At 42.1% G+C, this 11,112-nt stretch overlaps 1 long non-coding RNA gene across 1 annotated transcript; it reads left to right on the top strand.

Annotated features, from left to right (window-relative positions):
* Positions 1–9,897: 9,897 nt before the first annotated feature.
* Positions 9,898–10,625, top strand: LOC136356315 (uncharacterized). Its single transcript, XR_010741031.1, has 2 exons — positions 9,898–10,140; positions 10,253–10,625. It is a non-coding gene; the product is annotated as an uncharacterized lncRNA (long non-coding RNA).
* Positions 10,626–11,112: the final 487 nt, after the last annotated feature.

Genomic DNA, 11,112 nt, shown 5'->3' with positions numbered 1-11,112 from the left:
TTAGATTAAACAGTGAAACCTTTGTTGCCATCGGCTAAATCCAACTTATATGTATATGCAATCCCTACAAGCCGATGCAACGTCCAGATAACTTATCGGCTAGCACCCCGATAAAACATTAGTATGAACCTATCGGCTTAACAAGACTTATATTATCAACAACAATCTAGTAGATCGAACCTAACCGATGTAGCACGAGATTGTATATGATAATCTAATACTCGATGAGCCGATAGACCTGTCTAATGTGATGGATATAACAAATCTATTTAGAACAGCATTATGATTGTAGAGATATATCGGCTAAGACAGGAGATCAGACCTAACCGAGACAGTCCCAACTAAACCGATGCGTCTCTAAACACAATGCAATTAGAGATAGAATTGAGATATCAGGTAGGCAAATATATCAACCAAACCAGAGCGATCCAAGAGATCGAATCGATGCATCCTTGAACAACACCAACGTAGCCAACAGATTCACCAGGGCCCGACAGAACGTAGGACTTACCCCTTCGCTGGAGATCGAAAGCCGATGCAGCCCTGCGTCAGGTGCCCAAGTTCCGCCGGAAGATAAGTAAAAACCTCAGGGAAGAGGGTGGCGATGTGCCGAGAGTATTATTGATCGATAGATTGATAGATTACAATGACCCCGGGTGTACATATTTATACCCATAGAGAGATACTAGTCCTTGTCGGACAAGAAAGAAACTAAAAAGGAAAAGATAAAGTCCTTATCGGACACTAAACACACTTTCCTAAAGATAAAAGGAAACTAACAAACTATGCCTAATTAATAGATAACTGTCATGTCGCATCCTTCTTGAACTCGAACTCTTCTAGATAAGCTTCCTTTGATTGATCCGACTCCACCAAGGACACGACATCGTGGCGACTTGACTCCCATCGGCTGATTCTAGAACTTTGAAGCCGATACTGACTCTAAACCGATGGTAACTTTGGGCTTACCAAATTTCACTGTTAACAGCGCATGGATGAGTTGGAAAAATTAGGGGAAGAACACATCTCCAACAACACGCGGCCTGCTCGGTTCTGCGCGTGGGAACCTCGGGACAGCCTCGGTCCCACGCCGCTGTTCTGCGGCACCGACTCGCTATCCCGTGGGCTCCATCGCTCCCACGCAATGGTGCTGCGGTACCGACTCGGTCCCGCAGTCCAGTCGTGCGGGACCGGCTCAGTCGCGCATCCCGGTTCCGCGTGACCGGCTCGGGTTCCGCTCCTGCATCCCCAGTCTACGGTTCGTCCTCGCTCCCGCGCATCCGTTTCGCGGATTGGGTATATTTTTGTAAATTAATCACAGCCAGGTATATAAACGCAAAATATGAAAAAATAAAGTATATTTTCAAATTTCTTCCATCGATCAGGTGAGCAAGGGTGTGGCTAATGGGCGATCGATCGATCGATCCCCATGCCCCCTGTACACACCTCCCCTCCCCTCCCCTTCTTCTCTTCCTACTACACTATAAATTTTTTTAAAAAATAAAAAAAACAAAGTTGGAAAAATTTATGTATAGAAATACTATATATAAAAAATATTGAATTCAAATTTAAATTTGAAACGGGTATGTAAATTTTTGACCTATAAACTTTGGGTCTATAAACTAATATTTAAATTCAAATTCAAATTTGAATCGTATATGTAAATTTTTGACTTATAAACTTTGGGTCTATAAACTTTAGGTGTATAAATATTATATGTATAGAAATACTATATATAAAAAATATTTAAATTCAAATTCAAATTTGAATCGGATATAATTCAAATTCAAATTTGAACCGGGTATGTAAACTTTTGACTTATAAACTTTGGGTCTAGATGTATAGAAATACTATATATAAAAAATATTAGTATTCAAATTCAAATTTGAATTGGATATAATTCAAATTCAAATTTGAATCGGGTATATAAACTTTTGACTTATAAACTTTGGGTCTATAAATTTTAGGTCTATAAACTTTATATGTATAGAAATACTATTTATAAAAAAATATTTGAATTCAAATTTAAATTTAAATCAGATATATAAACTTTTAATTTATAAACTTTGGATATGTAAACTTTAGATGTGTAAACTTTAAGGTGTATAAATTTTAGGTGCATAAATTTACTAAAATAGACAAAGTAATACGGTGCTTAAAAGAAAGGGCCATATGGAGGAGAGGGGAAACCGATCGCTCCGAGCGATCAATCGCCGACTAGGAGTTTCGGGTGAGCAATTCAGACTTTCAGGCCCGCCCCGACACGTACGTCTCTCTTCCTCACGCGTCCGGCCCACTCCGCGCCACCTCTCGCTTGCTCTCCTCCTCGCCTCCTCCTTGGTCGGTCCCCGGCCTCCTACGATCAACCCAATTACCCAACCCACCCGTGAGGCCGTCCCCGTGATCCAAGCGAGCCCCACAGCTCGCAGCTCGCCACCGCGCGCCGGGCCGTTTCTACGAGGAACTCGCATCATGCAGATCGCGGCCACGCGATGGTTTGCCTACCTGCCTATCCATGACAAAGAATTGGAGGGTTGGGGAGGCGACGGCGCTGGCTCCCACTGCTCTGCTGGAATGTGCGCCGTGTGATTGTACCGTGAGCTGAAATCGAGCGATCGCGAAACGTTGCGAATGGAGCTGAGCCGGATCACCCTTCCAACGTACACATTCAATACGAGAAGGTGAAAGATGCAACAGAAAAGCACTGTACCGTACTGACCGCCATCAATGGACCGAATAACCGTCGCCCCTGTGCATGAACGATAGATTGAATTGTTGATAGCAACAGCTAGCTAGCAAGCACTTCTCAAGTACTCATGGGAAACGCGAGAAATGCATCAATGATCAGTCGGTTCTATGAATTCCCATGTCATCGCACGTTCGCTCAAAGCATTTGTTAAAACGGTGTGGGCTATCTGCAATCGTTTCCATCCCCATTTTTATATATCGATCGAGGAAATCTTTTACGCGGAGATGGCTTTCCCGCTATAGCACGGAGTATTTGCACAGCTCAATTAATGGAGTTTCTAGATGCTAAAAAATCAGCCTGTCACAGGTCGTTGGATGATCCATCGTTCCATCAACTTCAGTGGATCATGCCCACACTGTTCCTTGAAAGATGGCACCTAAGCTGTTTTATATCCTCTAACGACCGGGTTAGCTCGCAAACCTTAATTTAATGTATGGCACCGAGCCAAATTGGTCGCTGGGAGCAGAGTCTACAGGGGACCAGATCGTACAAGTACTACTGTTGCCACTGAATTCTTCAATCGTCGAGGGCTTCCAGCCTTCCAGCACAGCTGCGCCGCTGCGCATAGGACAGGGGCATGCCGACATTGTTCCGGTGCTTCCCGTGGCGGCACGAAAGGCCACAACGCCCAGCCATGCGCTGCCTCCGGTGAAATAAACACTCGGGATCGCCGTCGTCGTACCACCTCGATCCGATTAAACACGTACGATCTCGTTTAGCTGCTCAGATGGCGAGAGCAATTTTCTTTCGGCTGCTATGATGGATCCCACAGAGATCATGAGATTGCTAGTGCTCGTGTCCTGCAAACCGGCGGTCGGACCGTCCGGAGGTACAGCCCTAGAGCGGTACATGAACCTAAACTCTGAAGTCTAAAGGATAGTGGCTGGTGTCGGAGCTTAATTAAAGAAGTATAACAAAACACGGGAGAATAACGCAATATTGTGGCCGATTTTTGCAGCTAGGCCAACCTCCGTCTGAAAATGTTAATATATAGGGGGCGTTCAAGAGTCAACAGTTCAAGTGACTTATTACAATTAGCGATAGGCGTGATGTTGATCGCATTTTCTTCTGACAGGAAAGAAAACTGTATTGTGATACGACTACGTACATGACGTCCGTCGATGTTATCGTATTGTGTTATTATCCTGTTGTCAGGCAGTTACAGAGAACATAGGCTGTGTTTAAGTTCGTATGCCAAAACTTTTTTACGTATACGGATACATATTTAAAGTATTAAACGTGGACTAATAATAAAATAAATTACAGATTCCGTCTGTAAACTGCAAGATGAATCTATTAAGCCTAATTAATCAGTCATTAGCAAATGTTTATTATAGCACCACATTGTCAAATCATGGCGTAATTAGGCTCAAAAGATTCGTCTCACGATTTACATGCAAACTGTGCAATTGGTTTTTTCGTCAATATTTAATGCTCTATACATATGTCTAAACATTTGATGTGACGGAAAAGTTAGAAGTTAGAAGAAAAAAGGTTAAATCTAAACAAGGCCAAATATTGGTGGTAAAAAACGAACACTTAAGTTTGGTGAAATGGACAAAAATAATAATATGTGTATTCTTTTAGGGTGATGTTCTTACTCCTTCCGATTTCATAATTCTTTATGTTCTAGATAAAGATGCGGCCTCTAAAAATAACTTTGACTATGTTTTTATTATAATATATATGGTAAATAAATATATTTTTTTACTTTGTAAAACAAATTTATACTTCCTCCGTTCCACAATGTAAGTCATTCTAGCATTTCCCACATTCATATTGATGTTAATGTATCTAGATAGATATATCTAGATACATTAACCATCTAGATACATTAACATCAATATGAATGTGGGAAATGCTAGAATGACTTACATTGTGGAACGGAGGGAGTATATGTTATTCTAGCATCTAAAGTTATTTATAATTATAGTTATAGAAGTTTGACCACAATCTTATCCAAAACATCAAGAATTCTGGAACCAATTGGAGTACAACATATCCTTTGGAAGACTACCTATGTCGGTTTACAGTTGTATCAGCTAACACTATAATTTTATATTCTTATCCATTTGATAGGGATACCCACCTTCTTGACCTATTGGATTCTGATAGGCTAGATGTGGATCTTGTCCTTTGCTCTAAGGGTGGTCTCTATCAGGCTAACCGCATACTTTAATTGAAAACCTAGTAGCTTGACGTTTGGTGTTAAAGAGTGTAAGTGGCTAACCCGCGAAACTCATTTATAGATCAAAATAAGTCGTGAATCTATTTATTTTGATTTATAAGTTAGCGGGGTTCGTGGTTTACTCATTTATATCCCTAATTGGTGCGGCTCCATTATAGTTCACCATACTTCGTTTGGCTTTGCCACCACCATCTGTTTCAGCAAGCCGGCCGAAGGGTCTCGTAATCTGCCCTGACACATCTCTACTGTGAACAACTTATAGGGAACTTAGCCCTCAAATAACCCAATTTAGAATTCGCTTCTTATAGAGATTTGAACTCAAGACCTTGGGGTGCTACTCAGGTCACTACAACCACTAGGCTAGCTACATGCCCTTTCACAACTCGAATACCTCTTGAGGAGTCGATATCTTAATTCCGGGTGAGGATCCTCTACCATAATGTCATTACCATTACAATCACTATAATGTGGGTCCCAGCCTCCTATTACCCCATACGTCAATTCTTATAATGATAGTGCCATTATGATAGAGGATGTGAACCCCTTAATCCCCTACCTTATCAATCTCGATTACCTATTTTACAGCTGAAGTCAGTGAACACATTAGAGAGCACTGCACTACTAGCTTGCCACTTCAAGTAATAGGGTCAATCTATAATGCTAGCTAGGACAGTTATGCCACTATAGCTAGAAAATGAGAAGCGTATCTGATTAAGAAAAAAAAATTGACTGAGGGCCTCTTAAGATCCCTCGGTAAAATTTTACATCCTATTGCATCGAATGTTTGGACATATATATGAAGCATTAAATATAAACGAAAAAATAACTAATTACACAGATTACGTATAAATTACGAGACGAATCTTTTAAGCCTAACTGCGCCATGATTTAACAATGTGGTGCTACAGTAAACATTTGATAATGATGGATTAACTAGGCTTAATAAATTCATCTCACGATTTACAAGCGGATTATGTAATTTGTTTTGTTATTAGATTACGTTTAATACTTTAAATGTGTGTTCGTATATTCGATGTTACACGTCAGAACTTTTACACATCTTAATCTAAACACATCCTGAAGTACTGTGGTGCATGTTATGAGCTAGTGTGCCCAGAAAAAAAAATCAATCTTTGCGACGACTCAACGCACGCGAACACAGGAAATCTTTAATTGACTCTCCTGATCAGATTAATGTGGTTGCGTGCGCCGAATCCAGTTTGTTAATGGGACAGCTCCAAACGGCACTAGCAAATTCCAATTAGCGATAGGGACATGCACCACCACCATAAGAAGAAAATGGAAGGCGATGAGATGTTACTCCCTCCCTCCATCACAGAATATAAGAAGTTTTAAGATTGGACACAGTTATTAAGAAAGTAAATATAAGTGAATGGTGAAGGGATTGGATGAGTAGCGAAGGTAGGTGGGAAAAATGAATAGTGGAGGGTTGTGATTGGATGAATATTTTTTCCCCTTCAGAGACGGATCCAGGAAAAAAAATTGGGAGACTCAATTACATAGTTTTTTTAAGCTTCAGCCATCTAAGGATCTTTAATTTATCATTCATGGTGAAAAAAATTAAAGAGGATGCTTCGGGGGTATCCATAGGTCTTATGGGTGTAGGGAGACTCGAGTCCCCCTGCACCCTCGTTGGATCTGCCCCTGTTCCCTTGTGTCCCGCTTCCTTTGAATCTTCGATTGGATGCTACTGTAATGGTCTCGTTAATTGCACATCAGTCGTCCATCAAGCATCGACGTCGGTGTTGTGTTCTGTGTTGGTGAGTGAATAGTGATGACCTCAAGTCCCTGTACATACGTACTAGTACAGGGCTACGTACCCGCTGCTCCATTGAGACTTGAGAGTATGGAGGAGGAAGAAACAGTTGAGCGGGAGTACCTGCGATGATCGATGGTTTTCCCGGGGCCTAGCTAGTTTGCAACTTGCATCAGCTTGTTAATTATAGGGGATGGCAACCTGATTGATAGCTGGATGATCAGATCAACCACCACATACGCAGGGAGAGCAGCTCGTCTGGCTAAGTCATAGCAGCCTAGCTATGATCCTCATGGTTTAAGACCCCCGTCTAATATAGATTGTTGAACAGTACTGCTGCAATTATCCGCTTAGTTATAAAGATGAACTAAATATTCTAAAGAATATACCAATAGAAGAAATTTTTCAGAACGAGCCTACCTTATTATCTGCTTTAGCAATAAGCATTGCTGATAAGCTACGGCTGAGTTCTTTTGCCCACCTTCGCAACTCACCTATCTCTTTTTCGTGCGTATGTTTTTTAATTTATTAAATAGTGTGTTTTTTTGCGAAATTTTTCTATACGGAAGTTGCTCTAAAAAAATCATATGAACTCATTTTTGAAAAAAAAACTAATACTTAATTAATCATGCGTTAATGCATATATGGTTTTGCTTGTCAGAGATGAGAGGTTCGTAACCCATCCTCCGAACGCTAAGAGTATTGAGGGAATAAAACTCATTGATCCGTGGACCTATTTTGGGGAAGATATGAAGCCTAAAAATAATTTTATTTTCAGAATAGGAAAACATTTTTTAAATCGTGGAGTGAATAATCTTGCTAATGATGTAAAAATTACATGGCCTTATCTGGCAGACATACATAAATATATAGCTGATAGTACAATAGTTTGCTTGCAACTCCAAGCTAAACTAGGAGCATTTAACTATTTGTCACTTATAGTTAGCGTTTAATATTTTATCACTTATATGTTTATGATATATGGTTTAGATGATAAATTATTAATTGTAACATCTAAGGTGGTAAATAAATAAATATCTCTAAGCTTTGTTCGGTTAATCTCCATGAGAGAGAGATTGGAGACGATTTATTCAACAACTATTGTGCTACGGAGTTATTCCCTCTCAAACTCTCCAACCATTTTCAATCTCCTCTGAACCAAACAAGGGCTAACCCGAAGGAACAGAAAAGAATGACGGCGGCTGTTTGCTGCCTGTGACTGCAGTTCTATGACGTCGACGAGGACGCTCGGTCGTCGTCACAACAGAATCATGCCACATTGCCACTGCACCACTGCTGCTCTTTGCCTTTTTCGTAGCACGAGCTGGCTTAAGATACTGTTTGCGCAAATTGAGATTTGAGTACTAAGAGCACGTACATAGCAGACTCTTAGCCAGCTGTAAATATATTTTAATGAGATAAATGATGAGACATAAGAGCAGCGGGCTACAGATCTGTAGCCAGCTGCAGCACGGACTCCAAGACACACTGTATATATGATAGGTGGGACTATATATTAATAGTATAGTAAGCAACTATTGTATGAATTGACTATTAGATTAGCTATAGATGAATTGAAGCTTGTGTTGGAATTAATGAATGGGCCTTAGCCCACTCGAAGATTAATTCTTTGAAAAATCACAAAAGCCCACCTCATGGGATGGCATGCATGTGGAGTTTAGTACCACCTTGCTTATTCTAGGAGAGGGGGACCTCCTTAAAAGGGAGGATGTCCTCCTAGCCACTTGAAGCATGTGTGGTGGAGAGAAGAGGGGAAACACGCGCGCGCTCGCTCGCCTCGCCTGGGCCGGGCAGGGGGCGCGCGTGCACGACGTACGCGTCGAATGGTCCGAAAAATTGGCTCCTCACCCTTGCGCAGATGCAGCCTCCTTTTGCAGTTTTGTTTTGCTGCAAATTCGGATTCGTTTTTGTTTTGGAAACGTTCCGAAAAATCCGGTGCGTGCAAACGGCGTGGAGTCTGGATAAGTTACGCGCGACTTATCCGGTTCGGTTACGCGCAGTAGAGATCGTGCGGGCGCCCTGATCAAGCGACCCTTCTCTATATAAACCGACCTGCCATCTTCACGCAATACGAAAAATCAATCTAGGGTTTGCATCCTACTCTGTACTGCGCCGTCGCTCGTAGACTACTCCATCCCGCTCGCCGGCGTGCACCGGCGATCGGGAGAGCAGGTCTCCGGAACCTCTGCCTTCGACGTTCTGCACCGGGAGAAGGCGGCAATAAGGTTTTTGGGAAGCGCTTCGCGCGACTGCTCCCTGTTTGTTCGCGACGGCTCGCCTTCCTCTTCGCTCGCGTGTTTCGTGCCTTCGTAGACACCTGCGAAAAGTTTCGACCAAGCAACCGGTCTTTCTGTCACCTCGGTACGTGTTCAATATGTTGCGCATATTTGATCTGTTCATGTTATACTGTGTAGTTTACATGTATAGATCTAATGATGCGTTCATGCTAGTTTTCATCTGTAATGTCATGATTTATTTATGGAATAGATTAAATCATTATATGTCTATAATCTCAACAATCCAAAAACCTTATTATAGGCACTGTGATTTTACTATGGCTGGTTTTGCCGATGCACTGAGGCCGGATAAATTCACCGGTGTGCATTTTAAGAGATGGCAGATCAGGGTCACTCTGTGGCTGACAGCTATGAAATGCTTCTGGGTGAGTACTGGCAAACCTGAAGGAGTTCTTACTGCTGAACAGCAGAAGCAATTCGAGGAAGCTACTACTCTCTTTGTGGGATGCATTCTTAGCGTTCTTGGCGATCGTCTGGTCGAGGTGTATATGCATATGACCGACGCTAAGGAGTTGTGGGATGCACTGAATACTAAATTCGGTGCTACTGATGCTAGCAATGATCTGTATATCATGGAGCAGTTTCATGACTACAAAATGGCTGACAACCGTTCTGTAGTCGAACAGGCTCATGAGATACAAACCATGGCTAAGGAACTCGAACTCCTTAAGTGTGTCTTACCCGACAAATTTGTGGCCGGGTGCATTATTGCAAAACTACCTCCATCTTGGAGGAGTTTCGGTACTGCACTCAAACACAAGAGACAGGAATACTCCGTTGAGGGGTTGATTGCGTCTCTTGATGTTGAGGAGAAAGCTCGGGAAAAAGATGCCGCGTCTAAGGGCGATGGTGGGCAGTCTAGTGCCAATGTTGTGCACAAGGCCCAGAACAAGAGCAAGGGGAAATACAAAGCTCAGCAGACCACCAACTTCAAGAAGCAGAAGAAGAACAACAACAATCCTAATCAGGATGAGAGGACTTGCTTTGTGTGTGGCCAAGTTGGTCATCTGGCTAGGAAGTGTCCACAGCGCAAGGGGATGAAGGCACCTGCAGGGCAGACTTCTAAGTCTGCTAATGTGACCATTGGCAACACTGGAGATGGAAGCGGGTATGGTAATTTACCTACTGTTTTTTCAGTTAATCAATCTACTAATTGGTGGGTTGATACTGGGGCCAATGTACATGTTTGTGCTGACATCTCATTGTTTTCTTCTTATCAGGTCGCACGGGGTTCCACCGTCCTAATGGGGAATGGGTCACATGCTTCTGTTCATGGTGTTGGCACGGTAGATCTGAAGTTTACTTCGGGAAAGATCGTGCAGCTGAAGAACGTGCAGCATGTCCCTTCTATCGACAGGAATCTTGTTAGTGGCTCCCGTCTGACTAGAGACGGATTTAAGTTGGTTTTTGAGTCTAATAAAGTAGTCGTGTCTAAACATGGATATTTTATTGGTAAAGGTTATGAGTGCGGAGGCCTGTTCCGCTTTTCCCTTTCTGATTTCTGCAATAAGTCTGTGAACCATATTTGTGGCAGTGTGGATGATGAGGCTAATGTTTGGCATTCACGTTTATGTCATATTAATTTTGGCTTGATGTCTCGGCTTTCCAGCATGTGTTTAATTCCTAAGTTTTCCATTGTCAAAGGTTCTAAGTGCCATAGTTGTGTGCAATCGAAGCAACCTCGCAAGCCTCACAAGGCTGCCGAGGAGAGAAACTTGGCACCACTAGAACTCCTACATTTAGATCTTTGTGAAATGAATGGGGTGTTGACGAAGGGTGGAAAACGATATTTCATGACATTGATTGATGATGCTACTAGATTTTGCTATGTGTACTTGTTGAAAACGAAAGACGAGGCTCTAGACTATTTTAAAATTTATAAGGCAGAAGTTGAAAATCAACTTGACAGAAAGATAAAAAGGCTTAGGTCTGATCGTGGTGGAGAGTTTTTCTCGAACGAGTTTGACTTATTCTGTGAGGAACATGGCATCATACATGAGAGGACGCCTCCCTATTCTCCCGAGTCTAATGGGATTGCTGAAAGGAAGAACCGCACACTGACTGACTTGGTGAATGCCAT

Source organism: Oryza sativa, chromosome 4, assembly GCF_034140825.1.
Source record: "Oryza sativa Japonica Group chromosome 4, ASM3414082v1".
In the NCBI taxonomy this organism is placed as follows: domain Eukaryota; kingdom Viridiplantae; phylum Streptophyta; class Magnoliopsida; order Poales; family Poaceae; genus Oryza; species Oryza sativa.
Note: the sequence above shows the minus strand (reverse complement) of the source record. Positions and strands in the feature narration are given on the sequence as shown.